General features: G+C 36.7%; 1 long non-coding RNA gene across 4 annotated transcripts in view; it reads right to left on the reverse strand.

The window, feature by feature from the left end:
• LOC123384777 overlaps window positions 1-20,995 on the reverse strand; it is a 489,335-nt gene that overhangs the window by 322,186 nt on the left and 146,154 nt on the right. The gene's annotated exons all lie outside the window — the stretch shown is intronic.

Raw genomic sequence — 20,995 nt, forward strand, 5'->3', positions numbered from 1 at the left:
ATTTTTTTCTGTTTTTAAAAAATATTGCATTGCTATATATATATATATATATATATATATATATATATATATATACACAAAATAAGTTGCCATGTAATTACCATATAATAAGTAAGATACTACATAAAAATAATACATTTCACCTTCTTTTGTAAAAAGCTTGCCAACTTTCAGCATCTAGCCACCATGGCCCTCACTCCCTTATCAGAGGCATTGTCTAGAGCTGAAGTTTCCCCACAGGTTGAAATTGATGTGTTTTCCAAGCCACAGTGAACTCCACCTGCTTGTCATTCATTTAGTTTCCAAACTGACCCCTGTAGACATTTGAGTTTCAGGCCTTAGCTTTAAGTTAAGGGTAAGTGGAGGGTTAGATTTGCATTTCTTGATTTTAAAGCTGTGAATTTCTAGAGTTGCAAAATCTTGAGAAAGTATCTATTTCAACTAATTTAATTTAAAATCAAGTCATATCACAAATTAGGCACAGCAAGGGCTAGAGTGCAGAGACTCTAAATCTAGCTCCAGGCTACTTCCACCTCTCTTGAGAAGCAACAATCTGGCAGTTACGAGTTCATGACAAAAATTCAGCATTTGGATAGGGACTCAGGTATTGCATGTGGGTGTCAACTGTAGAAAATAGAAACATGTAGTTATATAGTGCCACCCATTCCTTAGGCGTAAGATATAAAACGTGTGACCTGATGCAGCTTCCAGGTAAGTTAGAAAATTTTGCTTTTGTATTACACGTTGTTTAAAATCAGTATTTGATATTACATGACTTCAGAAGCTTCCCAGTTACCCAAACCCAAAGGAGGGTGATTTCTTCCTGCTTGTTCAGACTAGACAAACGAACCTATTTATTCTGTGCCATTTCGATCTGGGGAGGAAAATCAGTCTTACATAGGACTAGAGGACCTCAGCATACAACAGAATATTTTTGAGCAGCCTGCAAGCACTTTTCTAGTGAGGAAAGAAAGAGAGCTGGGCTCACTGAGTTAGCTTACCACTTCTTCTGTGTTCATAAGGCATATTGTGGGGCACCTGGGTGGCTCAGTTGGTTAAACATCCAACTTCAGCGCAGGTCACGATCTCACAGTTCATGAGTTCAAGCCCTGCATCAGGCTCTATGCTAACAGCTTGGAGCCTCAAGCCTGCTTCAGATTCTGGGTCTCCCTCTCTCTCTGTCGCTCTCTCCAGCTTGCTCTCTGTCTCTCAAAAAATAAATTAAAAAAATCTTTAAAAATTAAAAAAAATAAAGCATATTGTTCCACTCCTACTGCAACTCCAAATAGTAAAATATACATATCGACCTGTTCACTACAGGAAGTTTCCCAAGCTCAGAGATTATGACTTTTTAGCTTTGAAATAGAGTTTCCAGATAAACTCAGGATGCTCAGTTAAATATTAATTTCAGATAAATAAATCATTGTTCCCTATAAATGGGTGCATGCAACATTTGGATAATACTGGAATAATAAAATGATTATAATAATAAGATGATTCAGTATTCATCTGAAACTCAAATTTAATTGGGTGTCCTATTCTGGTTTGGTTTGTTTCATTTTTCCTTGTTTATTTGTTTATTTATTTATTTTTATTTTTTGCTAAATCTGGAACCCTACTTAGAGATAAATGTCAAATATAGTCCTGCCATAAAAGATGTTCAATAAATGCCGTTTGAATATTGAATGGCATTTTTTGAAATTCCACCTAATGGTGTGGTATCATGCCCCCCTAACCTTTTGGATGTCAGACTCTAATCTGATTCTAGACACAAATCTTAACACCAGTAATAATAATTAAAACCAAATTAACAGTAGTGTGTGTATTTCTGCAGTGCCTTATGGTTTTCAAAGGTCAGAGGCAGTACTTGCTCTTTTTAAAATAAATTCTGAGTAATCACACAATTAAACCATAACTGTGAATAAAAAGAACATGGAGATAGTGGAGAGTGCTTATTAGATGGTTCATACAAAGATCATCATACTTCTGTAAAGTACTACATTTCTGGCTCATACATCCTCTCTCATATTTTCAAATCAGATCATTCTTTTACCAGTATGACTATGTCAGTTGCAGAGGAAGAGAAAATAATTTAGGACCCTGCTGGCTGCAGGTGAACAGGCATTTATTTTTCTATGTCACCCCGTTTTTATACCTCACAATCTTCTAACCGCTAATTAAGACAAAGGGCAAAATTATATCCTTGAGCTAACAGTCTAGTGCCGTTTCCCAGTCTAGGATGTGACAGACACCACACTTGAATTTTGTTTTTCAGTCTTTTTTTGTTGTTGTTATAGCCTTTATATAGCATAATAGACTAACCAAGTACAAGCTGAGCAGACTGAAAGGAAGAATTATTTCACACTCCTGCTGATGCTGCTGGAAAGTGTAGAAATGCTTTCTTCAATTTTTTACTTTTAAGAAAAGCACCTAGAAGGCAACCTAGCAAGTATCAGGATTCACAATGCCATCTGTCTGCTGAAAATATAGCCTAATTCATTAGACATATATCAGTAGATATATTATATAATATATTATATAATTTGCTTAGTTTGCTAGTTACTTTTTATTCCTCTCTATTGGCCTGAAACTAAGAAATTAAACAGCAGGGAGAGTGATGAGAGCTAATTTTCTGTTCAAGTCAAGGAAATGTGCTGCTGCTTTTCTAGAGCTTTAGAAAGTCTCCAGTATCCCATAAGTACTAGAGAATGCTTTCATGAGAAATATAGACAGTAACGTGGTACATAGGTGGGAGCTGAAGGCTGTACAATAGAGAAAACTAATCAAATGACACCCATGACTCTTAAGGGATATGAATATCTTCAGAGACTAACATTTCCTTCTACCATTTAAGAGAAAAGGACTTCAAATCAAAACCAGAAAAGTCAACAAACTGAAGGCAGGTTATGGTAGGATATAATTATCTGTGAGAATTCTGTGACAATGTCATCTCTTTGTAACTATGCTCCAGAGTTCGTCTCACCGTTTCAGGATTAAATGTTTATCCTCCAGTTGTGGTTCTCTAAGAACTATGCTTCTTGTTTGTTAGAAATGGGTCAACAGTTTTCCCAAAGTATACATATATATATATGGTTGTATATAAATGCATATATGTATTTATAAATATCAATGTATATGTTATACATTATATCGATTGTGTATTACATAGTGTACATTATATACATTTTAAAATTTCTCCTTACTGAGATCTGCATAAAGCTTTCATCGCCACCCTCCCGGGAGTGAGATGGCACGCACTGTGTAACTGTGTCAAATCTCGAACAGCGTTTCCTCAGAATGAGGAGCAGGTGTTTTTGTCTAGAGGTTCAGAGCATCCTGCCTTATCAGAGAGAACTGTGCTGCCATTTTGACGGAACCCAGGATGACCACCTGTAACTAACAGACGTGGTGGAGCCCAGAAAAGGCTGCGGGGCACACCACACATTTCAGCTCTGCTGTGGATGCTGTAAATACACGACTCTGCTGTGGGTTCCCTCGAATGAAAACAAATGCCATTAGATTAGAAACCCTTAGTTTATTAAGCACTGTACTTCCTTTTTCCAGCCTACAAAACATAAACTTCATAAAGCTTCCCCTTAAGCTCTCGTTTGAAGATTTGTCATCATTCATGTTTTAATCCCTTCCCTCCCTCACATGCTCTCACAGGAGTTGATCATGTGAATGTAAACATTTACCTTGAACTTGACTTGGGAAAATTGGTCCAGAGACTGGTTTCTCTATTTAGAAACTGGAGTTCAGGTTTAATTTCCCAGTCTTTTTTTTTTTTTTCTTTTTCCTACAGTTAAGTAACAGGGGGAGGGGGAGACGGGAGAGATCTTCAACACATATTCAAACTCTTGACTATGTATTTGGGATGTGGCTGGGATGCTCATAATACCTCCTCATTTACTCATCCCTCAGAGCAAACTGTTGGTCACATTCCTCCAGTTTCCCCTGCTGCATTTATTTATAAACCACTCCAAAGCAGCCCCTGATTCACCAAGCCAGGCAAAAGCTAGCAGCAGGGCATGACCAGCAGCGGGAGACATGGGTGCCCACAACCACCCAGGGTGACCCAGGACATCAGACAGGTTGGATCAGGGAGTATAACTGCCTGCAGATTCAACTTCCTGGTCATCACTGTTTTCATTTCCAAAGAGACTGAAGAAGGTACAGAGATTTCAGTTACTCCAGCAGGGACGGGGGATTTCATAATGAGTCAGGCAGGAAAATAACAGATGGTGCACTGAGTGTAAATATGAAAATACCCTTGGAGCTGCAACAGAAGGCTCGACTCCCAGGGGAGTCGAGCAAAATCAGCCAAGGCTCCCCACTGTCTCTCATCTTTTCTCGTTCTCGTCTTCTTTCTCAAGGCAGAGACTTTGTAGCCTGTGAAGGCGTAAGTACTTCCATCTGATTGTCCCCAGACTGTCATCCACCTGGAGGCTCTTGGCTTCTGATCTCCGGCCCTCTCACCTCCTTATCTGCTCAGACTCACTCCCTTATTCATTTACTTTAGCCCATTTCTCTGGGCTCTTCGGCTTATTCCTGCTTTCTTTCTGGACTTGATGTAACTGGCAGAATGAGCTGTGGCTTCGGCCATATTTCATCAATCTCATCTCTTTTTCTCTTTTTCTTTCTTATAACTCAGCAGTCCCTACCATAACCACCCTAAACCCTTCTGAAATCCTTCTAGTTTTTTTTTCTTAAAGAAAATAATCTTCCAGATCTTTCCATTAGCTGTACCATAATTTCCATTTATCTTATTAAAGTCAGAAATGTTGAAATGTAGAAATGTTGAAATATTGTAAAGTCAGAAAGTAGAAATGTTGTCAACTTTTAATATGCATTTGACATACAGTTTTGGTATACAATTACCAAAAACAACACTGTGTGTGTCGGGAGAAGTGAGGGTCATTCTTTCTTAAATCAAGTGTGCACTGTTTTTCCTCTCTATAGCTGTATATTTTCTTGGACAGTAAACATGTGTAGCTTCCATTAGATTGGATTTAGCTGCTTTGCTGATAAAAGTGTGGACAAGGGGTGGGGGCGCCTGGGTCGCTCAGTCAGTTAAGCATCTGACTCTTGATTTCAGCTCCGGTCATGATCTCAGGGTTCATGAGACTGAATCCCATATCGGGCTCTGCGCTGACAGTGTGGAGTCTGCTTGGGATTCTCTGCCTCCCTTTCTCTGCCCTCCCCCTCCCCACCCCACCCCACCCCCACCCCCCACTCCCCCACCCCCCGCAGCTTGCATCCTCTCTCTCTCTCAAAATAAATAAATATTTTTTTAAAAAAGTGTGGACTTTAACCCGAGTTCTACAGAGAGAAAAGCCAAACAGAACCAAGTGCTATATATAATAGCCAGCATGTTAAGAGGACTGAGAAAAACAAAGAAAAGACACAATATACAATAGTAGCAATTTAAAAAGGAGATATATTTTAAGATTTAGAAACTCATAATGGAATTATTTGAAAAGTTTTCACCAATATTTCAAAATGTAATAGTTTTCTAAAAAAAACACTTGTTAAATTTGGCTCAACAGAAAATCGGAATAACACAGTAAGAACATCTAGTCTATTAAAGATATAAATAATTTCTATTTTTTAATTTTTTTAATGTTTATTTATTTTTGAGAGAGAGAGTGGGGAAGGGGAAGAGAAAGAGAGAGGGACACAGAATCTGAAGCAGGCTCCAGGCTGTGAGCTATCAGCACAGACCCGATGCAGAGCTTGAACTCACAGTGAGATCATGACCTGAGCCAAAGTCATACGCTTAACCGACTGAGCCACCCAGGCGCCCCAATAATTTCTATTTTATACAAACTTTTTCAGAACAGAAAACAGGGGAAATTGCCTATCTCATTGTGTGAGACAAAATTAACCTTAATTTTTAAGGGGAGTATAAGTCTGACAAGAACAATAAAAGAAAAATAAAGAAAAGCTAAATCTGTGAGGTGATAGATACGTTAACTCAACTGTGGGAATCCCTCCACATTGTATATGTATCTAATCATTTTGTATACTTTAAATACATTACAATTTTATTTGTCAATTATACCCCAATAAAACTGAAAAAATATATAACTGATTTAAAAAGAATAGTAAAAGAAAATTTTGTCCAACTAGAATGTAAATGAAAAAATTCTAAATAAAATATGTGCAAATTGTATTGCATTAAAAAATGATAATACATGACACTCAAGTAGCATATTTTGCCTAGAAATGAAAAGCTGGTTCAAGAGAAAAATCTCTCAATGTCATATACAATGTAAAGAAAGCACACTGGCAGTGGCCAGGTGTGGAGAGGAGGAGAAGTAGGGAATGTTGTTGAATGGATACAGAGTTTTAGTTTTGCAAGACAAAAGGGTTCTGGAGATTGGTTGTGTAACAATGTAACTATAGTTGACACTCCTGAACTGTGCACTTAAAAATGGTTAAAATGAGGAGTGCCTGAGTGGCTCAGTCCATTAAGCATCCATTTTAATTAATCTCAGGTCATAATCTCACAGTTCATGAGTTCAAGCCCCACATCTGGCTCTGTGCTGACAGCTTGAAGCCTGGAGCCTGCTTCAGATTCTGTGTCTCCCTCTCTCTCTACCCCACCCCCACTTGCACTCTGTCTCTGTCTCTCAAAAATAAACATTAAAAATTTTTTAAAAAGAAATGGTTAAAATGGTAAATCTTATGACTTTTTTACTATGATAAAAAAATTTTAAAAGACATTACAGAAGGACAAATATATAAATTACTATCTCAACAGATACAGAAGTATTCAATAAAATCAAGACATTCATAATTTGGTTTTTAAACCAGCATAATTGAAATACAAGGGAGTTTCCCTACTCTAATAGGCTGAATAATGCCCCCCCCCATAGATGTCCACATCCTAACACCTGGAACCTGTGTCACCTTATACAGCAAAATGGACCTTGCTAATGTGATTAAGGTAAGGATCTTGAGATAGGAAGAGTAGCTTGAATTATCCAGGTGGGTCCAGGGAAGCAGAAGGAATCAGAGACAGAGGTTGTGATAGAGGCAGACATCAGAATGATGTGCTTTGGATGTGGACACAGAAACATAAGCCAGGGAGCAGTGGCAGCCACTAGAAGCTGCAAAAGCCAAGGAAACAAGATTCACCCTTCAAAACCCCAGAAGAAACCAGCACTATTAACACCTTCTGTGTAGCCCAGCGAAACTGATTTCGGAGTCTGGCCTCCATGACCGTAAAAAAGGAAATTTGCATTGTTTTAGGCCAATAAGTTTGTGTTAATTTGTTACAACAGCAAAAAGGAAATCAATGTATTTACTTAATATGATCTACTCATTTACTCAACAAATATTTATGAAGTACCTTTTATGTGATAAGCACTTTGTTAGGCCTTGGCAAGATTAAAAGAAACAAAAACAGATTTAAAAAAATAACCCTCCACCTGACTGTAGTTTGTACACTAATGGGGAGGAAAGGGAACACAATAATAATTATGCAAAATAAAAAGGAAGTTAGTTAGATCATGACTATCTCCAATGAGAAAGAAATTAATGCAGGGAAAAGAGATGATGGGCATCATGGGAGAAGGGGTAGGTTAAATCTTTAGATTGGGGGAGTAGGGCGGGACTCACTGAAAAATGGCATTTGAGTAAACATGGGAGAAAGTAAGGAGGTACCCTTCCATCTATCTGGGGAAGGGCACTCCAGCCAGAGAACATGGCAAGTGCCAAATCCAGAGGGAGGGGCCCGTCTGGCCTGTCAGATGAGGAAGAAGACCTGTGTGGGTGGAGTGAGGAGAGTGGTAGGAGATAAGATCAGAGAGACAAGGACGGCAGAAAACCACAAGGAGCCCCGGACATTACAGTGAGATGGGAGAGATGGGAAGCCTTTGGAGAAGTTTAAACAGAGGAGAGTCTATTTGATCCATCATATGATTTCTCTGTATGACAAAGACTGTTCCGGCTGCTCTTAGGAAAGGCTCTGGAATAGAAGGAGAAACACAGGGAGACCAATTAGGAGATTAACAAAGAAAAGCTAGAGGGAAAAAGGATGGTGCTTTAGACAGGGATGGCAGCAGTGAAGGTGGTGGAAAGTTATTTTGTAAACATTTATATAAATTTATAGAACTGCCTTGATTTGCCGGCAAGCTAACTGTGCAGTGTAAGAAAGCGGATGCCAAAGGTTTTGGCCTCAGTAAAGTGAAAGATGCAGGCAGAGCAAGTCTGGTCGTGCAGGGGCAGCAAATATCAGGTGTTCACTTGGAAATACACATTGGACATTTCAGTAGAGGTGGCGAGTAGGCAGTTAGACAAGCAAACTTAAACTTCAGAAGAGCTGAACAAACTAGAGACATAAATTAGACCCCATCAAAAAATTGTACAGATGAACTTTGAACAACATGGGGTTTCAACGGCATGGGTCCACTTATACGTGCATTTTTTTTTCGATAAATACAATACAGAACGGTAAATGTATTTTCTATTCTTTACGATGTTCTTAATATTTTTCTGTAGCTTACTTTATTGTAAGGATATACTACATAATACATATTAGTTACAAATATGTGCTAATTGGCTGTTTATGTTATCTGTAAGATTTCCGGTCAACAGTTGGCTATTGGTAGTTAAGTTTGGGGGCAGTGAAATGTTACATGTTGATTTCTGACTATAGGGGCAAGAGACTGGTGCCATTAATACCTGTGTTTTGCAAGGGCCAACTGTATTTGAAGTCATAAGTGAGTGTGTAATTAGAAGAGAGAAGAAATTCAATAACTTATTTCCAGAACCCCAACATTCAAAATCAGGGAGATGAAAAAGAACCAGCAAGGAGAGTGAGAACAGCTAGAGAGGTAGAAAGAAAAACAGGGGTCTGATGTTCCAAAGTCAAAGGGCTCTGTGAAGAGGTCAACTGTGCTCCATGTGCCTGATTGGCCACATAAAATGAAACCCGAGCATTTGCCTCTGGTTTTGGCCACAGGGAAGTCATAGGCAGTAATGGCTAGCTAACAAAAACTCATGACAAACGTGACACTTAATGGTAAAACTTCAGAAGCAGTTTCATTGAACTTCTGGGGAGTGAGACAAACATGCCCGCTTTCATCATTTTTATCCAGAATTGTACTAGAGGTTCTAAACAACAAAAATAAAATATATATATATGTATATGTATATATATATATATTATATTATATATATATTATATATATACATATATATGTGTATATATATGTATGTATATATATGTGTATATATATATATATACACACATATATATATATAACTGGTGTTTGCAGTTTATTTGATGTCCATGTATAAAATCCAAGATAATCTACAGTCGAATAGAAACTAATAAGAGATTTAAAATTTTTGTTAGATTCAAGATTAGCATTATAAAAATCATACTATTTCTTTTTTTCTAAGTTTATTTTGAGAGAGAGAGAGCACAAGCAGGGGAGGGGCAGGGGCAGGGGAGAGAATCTGGAGCAGGCTCCTCATTGTCAGCGCGGAGCCCTACGTGAGGCTTGAATTCACGAACCGGGAGATCATGACCTGGGCTGAAACCAAGAGTTGGATGCTTAACCAACCAAGCCACTCAGGTGCCCCCAAGATCATATTATTTCTGCTAAGTATCTACAACCAGCTATATGCTGATATTTAAGGAAGGAAAAAGAAGGAAGGGAGGAAGGGAAGAGATGGAAGGGAAGGGAGCAGAGGAGAGGAAAGGAAAAAAGAAAGATTAACCTGATGTGTAGTGTCTGCTGATTTCCATGGTGTAATTACTCCCACCATAGCTGGTATCAAACTGCCAGTGTGGTGTCACTGAAGGAGGACTGGGAAGAGAGGAACACAATTGCCCTCGCAAGGTGGTGTCAGCCCTAGCATGCCACTACAAACCACTCAGAAATTTAAGCAGACAAAACAAAATCATATTCACAGAAGCTACCAAACCTATAAGACCTAAAAGAAATATAACAAATGTGCAAAAGTATGCAGAGATCACTTTTTAAATGTTTTCAAGAAAAAAAACCTGACTATTTAAGAAAATATGTATTGTCAGTGATTGGGAAGAATCAATATTGTTGATGTCAGTTTGCCCCAAAGCAATCTGTAATTGCAGTATAATTTTAATAAAATCCCAATAGGGAATCTTAAAATTTATTTGGAAGAGGAAGTGGTCAAAAATAGCTGAGACAGACACCTGGGTGGCTCAGTCAGTTAAGCATCTGACTCTTAATTTCGGTTCAGGTCATGATCTCATGGTTCATGAGATCAAGCTCTATGTTGGGCTCTGTGCTGGCAGTGCAGGGCCTGACTGGGGTTCTCTTTCTCTCTCTCTCTCTCTCTCTCTCTCTCTCTCTCTCTCAAAATAAATAAATAAAATTAGGAAAAAAAGCTGAGGCAATTTTGAAATACAAGATAGGAGGATTTGCGCTACTAAAAAACAAGTCAGTAAGTAATACAGTTGTTACTGGTGTCAGGGTGAACAAATACAACCATGTAACTGCATAAAGACCCCATAAACAGACTCAAGTAATTTTGGAAACTTGTTGTGTAGCAGATGTGATATTATAAATTAGTGTCGAAGGGGTGGCCTCTCAATAAACAGTCCTGTGACTACTGGATTTGTATATAGGATAGTAAACAAATTTCAGATTCTTTGCAGGACAGAAGAAAAAAATTCACAAAGAATAAACAAAAAATTATGAAATGTAACAGTGGGTTATTATCTCAAGTTTATAAAGAGCTCTTAAAACTAATCAATATGTTAAGCCAAATAGATTCATGAAAAACAATCACTAAAGTGAGAAAACTGAAGTGCCAATTTGCATTTCAAAAACAAAATATATTTTAAAATATTCAAATACATTAAGAATTTAAAAACTAATTTTAAATTAATAAAATGCTATCGCTTCTCAGCCTTTTGGTTAAGTGTAAATTAATAAAATGCTATGTGTCTCTATCAAAATGAAAAAAGTTAAAAACTGATTTTTAAAAAAATTAGAGGTGCCTGTGAGGCTCAGTCATTTGAGCATCTGACTCTTGGTTTTGTCTCAGGTCATCATCCCACAGTCCTAGGATCAAGCCCTGCATTAGGCTCCATGCTGAGAGTGGAGCCTGTTTGGGATTCTCTCTCTCCCTCTCTCTCTGCCCCTTCCCTGCTCTTGCGTGCTCTCTCTCTAAGTGAATGAATGAATGAATGAATAAATAAATAAATAAAATTCTTAAAAATCTATAATCTGTGTGCAAGTGCTCATTTCTCCATACACTAAGGGAAATGAGAATTCTCAAATATACTTTGCAAACTCACTGCAAGTATAAATTGGTACAACCTTTCTAGATTGGGGTATATTTATAGAAATTTTAAATATGCCTCCTTTGACCCAAAAATTCAAGTAACGTATCCTAAAGCAAGCAGAAAAAATGTGCAAAGAGCCGCACATAACCCATTTCAGTGAAGAAATAGACAGAGTTTGATATGTTAACAGATAAAAAATAGTCTACATAAATTACATATAATGTGACCTTTTTTTTATAAAACAAACAAAAAATAGTGTAAATGCACTCGATGCCTCAAAATTTATCCGAAAGTAACACAGAAGTGATTATTTCTGGGTGCTGAAGTAATGGAGTTCTAGGTTTTCTTATTTTTTTGTGGTTTCTTAATTTTGCAGTAGTCATTACTTGTATACTAAGATAAATCACTTTACAAAAAATTTAAGCAAAGCAGACCTGCACTGTCTGTTCTGGAAAAAACATATGATTAACACATGCATTATTTTAAATTTATTCTTTTATTTTGGTGCCTTTTTCTAGAATGAGCCTAAGTATAAGACGTTTACACATAAGGGAAAAGTGAGTAGTACATCCTATGATGTACTCAAAATCATTCCCCTCCTTTGTCAACCAACCTGAGTCCCTCATGGCGTCATACATGCATATGTTTCCATAGGATTATCCCCCTTGCATGCTCCCTAATCCATTGGATCCCCATGAATCAACGTACCTACACATTTAAATTTTCACACGTGCACACACACGTGCACACACACACACACACACACATGTTCATTATTCATTATTTCCTGACTCATGCTTTGTATTAGATTTGAGGGGAGCCTGAGTGGCTCAGTTGGTTGTGCATCCGACTTGATATTGGCTCAAGTCACTATCTCATAGTCATGAGATAGAGCCCTGCATGGGACTCCACACTAAGCAGAACCTGCTTGAGATTCTCTCTCTCCCTCTCTCTCTCTGCCCCTCCCCCACTCTCTATCTCTCTCAATAAATAAATAAAAACTTTTTTAAAAAGAGAATAAAACAAAGTTAATTATTTCCATGCCTTATCTTTCCGGTAGACTGTAAAACTGCAGAGAATAAGATGAATATATCATTTCGTTTGCATTTCCCAGAAACAACAAAATATCCTGCACTGATACATAGAAACAACTTGTTTGCTGACTAAATATTTTGAGGATTTGGACCAATTGTAGCATTTGGACCAATTTGTAGCATTTTTTTATAACTTGAAAAATAAGTAACATTTGAAGAAGTAAAAGGTATTTCTATTTTAATTATAGGTAAAATATAACCAACTACACCATTAATGATACTGCTTCAATTATAATTATATTCAAGATGATTGTTTTATATCGATGGATGATAGATCTATTATGATTTACAATGAGAAATAAAGGTTATAAGGGGGACTTTCCTTCATATTTTTGTCTGCGTCATGAAAGCCAAAAATGTTTTTCCACAAAACATAGTTTAGGGCCTTTGTTAAAGACACTGTGAGAATGGATGAAACAAGGATTGATTACAACACGGCACTTTCTTATGGTACGTCATTCTAATGAAGCATCTTATGTGCTGGATAAGAATGGACTGGTGTGCAAAGTGGGTTCATAATTATTCCTACCATTTACCTATCAACTGCTGTGCTAAGCACTTTGTGTTCATTTTCTCCAACCCCATTAAGAACCTCGTTTACATAGTAAGTGGAGCTGCACATATTCCAGCTCAGCTCTATTGACTCCAAAACCAAAACTTTTCCTAAACAATAAATCCACTTATTTACAGATTAATCAAAAGCATCTAATAGTGATTGCAGCAAGGTAGCCAACATTTCTAGTAATATGTCTTGAAATTTTCATGGCTCATAACACATCTACAGTAGAATTGTGATCAAATAATAATATCCACTGCATTTACCAAAAACAAAGTGGTAGAGAAAAAGTTTTGAGGGAGACTGCGGTATTTAAATATCTTTACAGTAATATATGTGTGTGGGGAGGGGGGTGAATCTCCATTTTAGCCAATGTACCTTTTTGTAATAATCATGGCATTTCCTCTTCTGTCTAAAAATAGCATTACAGCAATCATTTTAACAGTATACATTGCTCTAACTTTTATATTTTATTTGAATGAAAACAGAACAGCAAAAACAAGTACAAGTTTTCTTAAAAACACTTTCGATGAAAGTTTGATGTATTTTCTCACATCTAGACTTTACAAAGGTAGTTACCCAATTGATTATAGTGAAATATTATCTTTGTTTAGCATTTGCTTTTTATCCAGGCACACAGACCACTGAGGAAGCTGTAAGAAAACAATGCCATGTCTTGTCTGCTCCTGGGTGTGATCAGCAAACTTGTCATATGTAAATAATTATGCACTTCATGGAGTAGTTCCAAACTCACATCGCATTATTTCAGCTGCGTACCTTTAGAAGAGCTGATTCTTTTTTCTAATATTTCCTTTAGCACCTCAGAAATACTGTGAGTTTCATAGGGAAAATGATTCTGCAAAGTTGCAGATCCAGAACATTGTTTGCATTTTATATACTAAAGAAATATTTGGGGGGGGAGGCGCCTGGGTGGCTCAGTCGGTTGAGCATCCGACTTTGGCTCAGGTCATGATCTCATGGTTTGTGAGTTCGAGCCCTGCATCAGGCTCTGTACTGACATCTCAGAGCCCGGAGCCCACTTCAGATTCTGTGTCTCGCTCTCTCTCTCTCTGCCCCTCACCTGCTCATGCTCTGTCTCTCTCTGTCTCAAAAATAAGTAAAACATTAAGATAGATAGATAGATAGATAGATAGATAGATAGATAGATAGATAGACAGATAAAAAGAAATATGGGGGGAAATTTGCAAGCAAATGAACAGGCTTAACAAAACTTCATGTAGGTTATCTTCTGTTTGTTTTTACGCTAGGGGTTTGTAATTGGAGTAATAGCTGCCAGCAAGGAGAGCTGTGCATCTTCTCTGGTAAACTCAGATGCAATGTGTTACGTGGGAAGAATGTAGGTTTGGGAACTGGACCAGGCTGGAGACCATGCAGCATCACTCCAGCGAAATGCTATCTAGTAGGATTGCATTGTTGGTGACCCTGATGAAGCTAGTGATAGGTTTTTCTATTCTTTGATATAGAAAGAGGAATTGTTGGACACAATAATCCACAAATCTACAAAGATCTATGGATCTTTTATCTGGAATCTAGTACATTCAACAACATGCATTATAGAGGGTAAAAGCATCAATTTTTAGCTAATTACCTTCAGTAAAGATCTTTTCTTAAATTCTGTTTTCACATCTGTTTTCTTGACACAAGCTAGGATATCTTTTATGTCTCATTCTAGTTACATAATACACACAGGTGTGATTTCACTTTGTCTATCAGGCTGTAATTTGTCATGTCATCTTATGTTGCCCTCAAATTAAATTATGAACCTAAAGTAGTTAATGATAAACATCTCAAAGACTTTATTTCTATAGATTAAAAAGCTGAAAGAGTTATTCAGAAGAAAAGAAGAACCTTCTAAAATGTTTCCAACTTTCTTCTTAGATCTTCAATGTGAATTATCAGAAAGAAACAATAAATAGATCTGCTTCTTCCCTTTGGGGATTGAGAGAGGTTTGGTAGATTTAATGAGATTCCTGAGATGTCCAGGTTTATGTAGCAATAAGTACACCAGATTCAAATGATTTTTTCTTCAAATGCAATGTACATAATAAAGAAAATGTAACACTGTTTTCTGAACTTATTTCCTATACCACAAGATTTTCACAGTGTAATTGTCCTTGGGCCCAAGCCTTACAGTATATCCAATCATGGTGCACTCAAGGATCCTGCCAGCAGTGGGCATCATGAAATACAGGAATTGTCACCATCTTGCTACTTAAAGATGTGATGTTTATTTTACAAGTCCTAGGAAATGCCTTCCTTGTTCCATAGGTAATGAGACTATGCATATAGTTTAGTAGTTTATTCTATCCATGCTTAAAAATTAAGTCAAGTTTACCATTAAATTCCAGATTTTTCTATATTCATAGCTTTGTTTATGACATCAATTTTGTGAACCAAGTAAATTCAATATGACGTATTATAGAGACTGCTTAAGTAGAATGTAGTTTTGTTTTGTTTTGTTTTGGTTTTTTCTCAAGATGTACATCATTTATTTGAGAGGAATTTCTGACTTTGTGGTTGGGGTTGCTTAGTGTGTTTATGTTGGGAAATGGAGTCACAGGCATGTAGTCTTTCAGCCTCCACTCAGTCACGTAAGAATGAGCCTGGGAGCTGGGATATTTTTTTATCAAGAGATAAAGAATCAAAAGAAAACCAATTCTGGAGGCATCACAATTTCAGACTTCAAGCTACATTACAAAGCTATAATCATCAAGACAGTATGGTACTGGCATAAAAACAGACATACAGATCAATGGAATAGACTAGAGAACCCAGAAATGGACCCATAAATGTATGGCCAACTAATCTTTGACAAAGCAGGCAAGAAAATCCAATGGAATAAAGACAGTCTCTTCAGCAAGTGGTGCTGGGAAAACTGGACAGCGACATGCAGAAGAATGAACCTGGACCACTTTCTTACACCATACACAAAAATAAACTCAAAATGGATGAAAGACCTAAACATAAGACAGGAAGCCATCAAATCCTAGACAAGAAAACAGACAACAATCTCTTTGATCTCAGTTGCAGCAACTTCTTAATGATAGGTCTCCTTAGGAAAGGGAAACAAAAGCAAAAATGAATATTGGGACCTCATCAAGATAAAAAGCTCCTGCACAGTGAAGGAAACTATCACCAAAACTAAAAGGCAACCACTGGAATGGGAGAAGATATTTGCAGAGGACCTATCAAATAAAGAGTTAGTATCCAAAATCTATAAAGCACTTATCAAACTCAACACCCAAAAAACACATAATCCAGTGAAGAAATGGGTAAAAGACATGAACACTTTTCCAAAGAAGACATCCAGATGGCTAAAAGACACACATGAAAAGATGCTCAACATCACTCACCATCAGGGAAATACAAATCAAAACCACCATGAGATACCACCTCACACCTGTCAGATGGCTAAAATTAACAACTCAAGAAACAACAGATGTTGGTGAGAATGTGGAGAAAAAGGAACCCTTTTGCATTGTTGGTGGGAATGAAAACTGGTGTAGCCACTCTGGAAAACAGTATGGAGCTTCCTCAAAAAATTAAAATTGAACTACCTCACGACCCAGCAATTACACTACTAGGTACTTATCCAAAGGATACAATAATGCTGATTTGAAGGGGCACATGCACCCCAATGTTTATAGCAGCACTATCAACAATAGCTAAAGTATGGAAAGAGCCCAAATGTCCATCAACAGATGAGTGGATAAAGAAGATGTGATATATATTCACAATGGAATATTACTTGGTGATCAAAAAGAATGATATCTTGCCATTTGCAACAACATGGATGGAACTAGAGTGTATCATGCTAAGCAAAATATGCCAGTCAGAGAAAAACAAATATCGTATGATTTCACTCATATGTTGAATTTAAGAAACAAAACAGATGAGCATAAGGGAAGGGAACCAAAAATAGATAAAAACAGAGGGGGAGACAGACCATAAGAGACTCTTAAATACAGAGAACAAACTGAGGGTTGCTGGTAGGGTGTTGGGTGGGGGACGGGATAAATGGGCAAAGGACATTAAGGAGGGCACTTGGGGTGAGCACTGGGTGTTATATGTAAGTGATGAATCACTAAATTCTATTCCTTAAATCATTATTACACTATATATTAACTACCCACACAGCCTGCAACTGGTTAATCTCCTTCTGTGGAAATATCTTTCCCTGATTAGGGCCAGTGAGTGTTCCTTTGCTCTGCATCAGAGACTCTGAAGAACACCCACAGCTTTCAGAAATACACACTCCAGACAGGAGGACTCAGGGTCCTTCTACTGCAGCACAAGGGGACTGTGCATGAGCCAACTGCCCTGTGTCAGCTGCCAGGGGTACTCACTAGCCATGAGGGACCCTGCACACATTATGGAGCTGATCTTACTCTGTATCTTCTCTGAGTAAAAGTGCTGTCCCATTCTGTGCTTGACTGTGTTGTATATTCCTTGGCCCATCTAATACCAAGATGTAGTGGGCAGAACGGTTTGAACTTCTTTCCCTCCCTGTAGTTTGTGATGATCTTTGCTACCCTCCCTGTAGTTTGAGTTCTCCCCTGTCATTGGTTACGGGTGCACAGTGTTCTGCTCCACATATGGAGAATTCATCCTTCTTGGATGTTTGTATTCTTAATCTGGATGCCAAAACACATTCTAGATGTTCTGGATGAGTCCAACAGGTAATCTGTGTGCATTATGACAAAATTCATTACATACTTTCATTTTCATTGGCCAAAAATAATGAAAAAAAACGAAGCACCATCACCTTTACCTTGAGCACATCTTCATTGTTTTCTACTCTTTTGGGTGATAGTAGAGATGTTTGATGGTAAAATCTTGCTGGGCACATTTTCCAAGAAGAAAGAACACTGTTATTCAGCTCTCCAATCACATGTGCAGTGGTATCTTCCTTCTAATTTAGACATCACTGGCAACAATCAACTTGTCAGATTTATATAGTAGATAAAAATGGAAACGATAAAAATCAAATCCAAGGCTGCTTTTATTTTTGAAGTTTAAATGGCAACTATTATCATTTCATATAGCCTATTATGTGCGAAAAGATGTCTAAGGCCATGAGTTTCCCTCATGAGTTTTCATGAGGTTTTTTTCACTCTACATTATATTTTATTTTAATCAATAAAGATACTACTATACTACTATAGTACAGATTCCAGTGATGCTCTAAAAGATAAGCTCTGTGGAATTTTTGTTTTAAATTATTATTCCAAAACAAATAATATATGCATGATTCAGCACAAGGACCCAGGATTAGATGCAAGTGAAATTAGAAGCCATTATTCAATTCAAATAGATAACAGTTTAATTGTACATTAAATTCTATAACAAAATTATATAAGTAAATCCCAAGCATCAAGTGAAACTCCTTTTCAAAAACATGTGAGTAAAAAAGTCAAACATTTCCTAGCTGATTATCAGGACTAAATTTTAACAGCAAAAATGTGTGGTGTGAACAATTTATACCAAACAAACAGGTTATTTCACATTAAAGGGCTCACTTACCAACAATGAATTTATTCATTCGTATAAAACAATTTCTCAACCTCGACACTATTAACATTTTGGTCCTGATCATTCTTTGTTGTGAGGGCCGTCCTGTGCATTGCAGGATGTTCAGTAGCATCCCTAACCTCTATGTTCCCACCAATTATGACACAGAAAAGGTATCTCCAGACATTGCCAAATGACCCCTCACTGTAAAGTTGCCTTTGGTTGAAAACCACTGATCTAAAACATGCTAGAGGGTTTCTATGTGTTAGGTAGGCACTGTGTTTGGTTCTAAGGATGCAGTATTAAGAACCAGCTCTTAAAAACTCACATCTAGAAGTGGAGACATGTAAATATCAATGTAAATAACAGAAGTATACTAAAAGTACTATTGATTTACTCAAATTTATCTCATTTGAAATACCATTCAAGAGAAAATACTGTCTCATTATATCTTTATCCAAACATATACTATGATACTTCTTCAGACCTTATGCTTCCAGACACAGTTACATACATTGTTGTGAGAGCAGAATCCAAGAAAAAACTTTCCAGTCACGGGGTGTCTGGCTGGTTCAATTGGTCTAGTATGTCACTCTCGATCTCAGGGTTGTGTTTAGGCCCTATGCTGGGTGTAAAGATTACTTAAACAAACAAACAAACAAACCTTCCAGTCACAGTTTAATATAATCCTTCTAGCTTATTGATTCATCAGTAAATCTTACCTCTCTACAAGCAAACTCTGCCCCCCAGAATTGTCAGGTATTTGTCAGGTCTATTGACAAATAAAATCATGAAGCTACTTCCAAACTGCAGACGTTTCCTTGTAACATATCACATAATGATTCCAATTCCTATCCTAAAAATAGCTTTCTAAATGAAAAGATGCCAGTATGTTATTTATTGTAATGTTATTTATTTACTTCAGGGAGTTCACATTATATGTTAGGCACTACTGGCTTAAGGTCATTTTTTTTTTACTGATATTTTATCTCTCATTGAAAGAGACTGTCTTATGCTACTGTTCAACACTGAGTAAAGTCTCTATCCAAAGCAATAAGACATGAAAATAATTAGAATAGGGATGACAAAACTATCACTTCATGAAAGTGAAGTGACACTCAAGCACCTCAATAGTGTTTACCCCAAGCTTTGGCAGGTTAGGTTGCCATCTTTTTATATTACTTATCAGGTGAAACACAAGTCAGAGGAAAGCCAGGTGGAAGCTTTTTTGATTAGAATGCTTAAAGCTTATTTGCTGGTTTCTGACACTTGCCAAACTGTTTAATCAATTCTTCATCTACAAATCCTTTTTATTTTTTTAAAGTTCATTTATTTGTTTAGAGAGAGAAGGAGAGAGAGAGAAAAAAGCATGAGTGGGGAAGGAGCAGAGAGACAAGAAGAGAGAGAATCCAAAGCAGGCTCTGTGCTGTCAAAGCCAAATTCTGTCACAGCCAAAATCAAGGGTTTTGGACACAACTGACTAAGCCACCCAGGCACCCCATCTATAATCCCTTCTGCAATGACTCCAATTATTTTTAGCCCCATTCTTATAAATGAGCCTTTTTATCTCTCAGAATTGGAGAATTATTGTTTCACTGTATTAATTTAAAATGTTACTCCCCTATTTATCGAAGCTAAACATGCATCAAACCTATGACCCAACACTCCTAAGCATACACATAGGAAAAGTAAGGGTATATGTCTAGTCTACCAAAAATATGTGAATTTTTGTAGCAGAATTGTTCACAATAATCCGAATTTAGAAACAACCAAAGTGTCTGTCAAGAGTAGAATGGATAGACTGTGGTCTTTTCATAAAGTAGAACATTACAGAGCACTTAAAAATACTACTTGCATTTGCAACAAGGATGAATTGCACAAATGAAATGAAAAGGTAAAGAAATCAAACACAAAGTACTACATCCTGTATAATACCATTTATATGAAGTTCAAAAACAAGAAAAATTAATTTACAGAAACAGAATTTAGAATAATGATTTTCTCTGGAGAATGCAATTGGTATTCATGGTGGAGAGACAAAAGAAAAACTTTTGTAATCTTGTAAATATTCTTTATTTCAATCTATGTTGAGGCCACATTTAAATATATATATATATAAATATATATATTTATATATAACCAGTGTGTATATCCATTTATATATATCCATATATATGCTATCTGTAACATAAATATCATATTGTGCATAAAATAATATATAAACATAAATATATAAATGTTTATATATAACATACAATGTATTTTATATATACAAGTTAAGTTGATTGAATTTAAATGATATATATTTTAAGTATATATTACATATTAAAATTTATTTTAAAAATCATGAAGTTACATACTTAAGATTCGAGTACTCTGTTATGTTTATTCTCCTACAATCTCTTAAATCATGCCAAATTTCTTCTTAATCTTGCACATAGTGGTTCTTTGGGTCCATATTTTATTGAGGAGTCACAAAATATATTGATGTGTTTATATCCCAATTTATTATGGTTGTATGTTCAA

Source organism: Felis catus, chromosome B1, assembly GCF_018350175.1.
Source record: "Felis catus isolate Fca126 chromosome B1, F.catus_Fca126_mat1.0, whole genome shotgun sequence".
NCBI lineage: Eukaryota > Metazoa > Chordata > Mammalia > Carnivora > Felidae > Felis > Felis catus.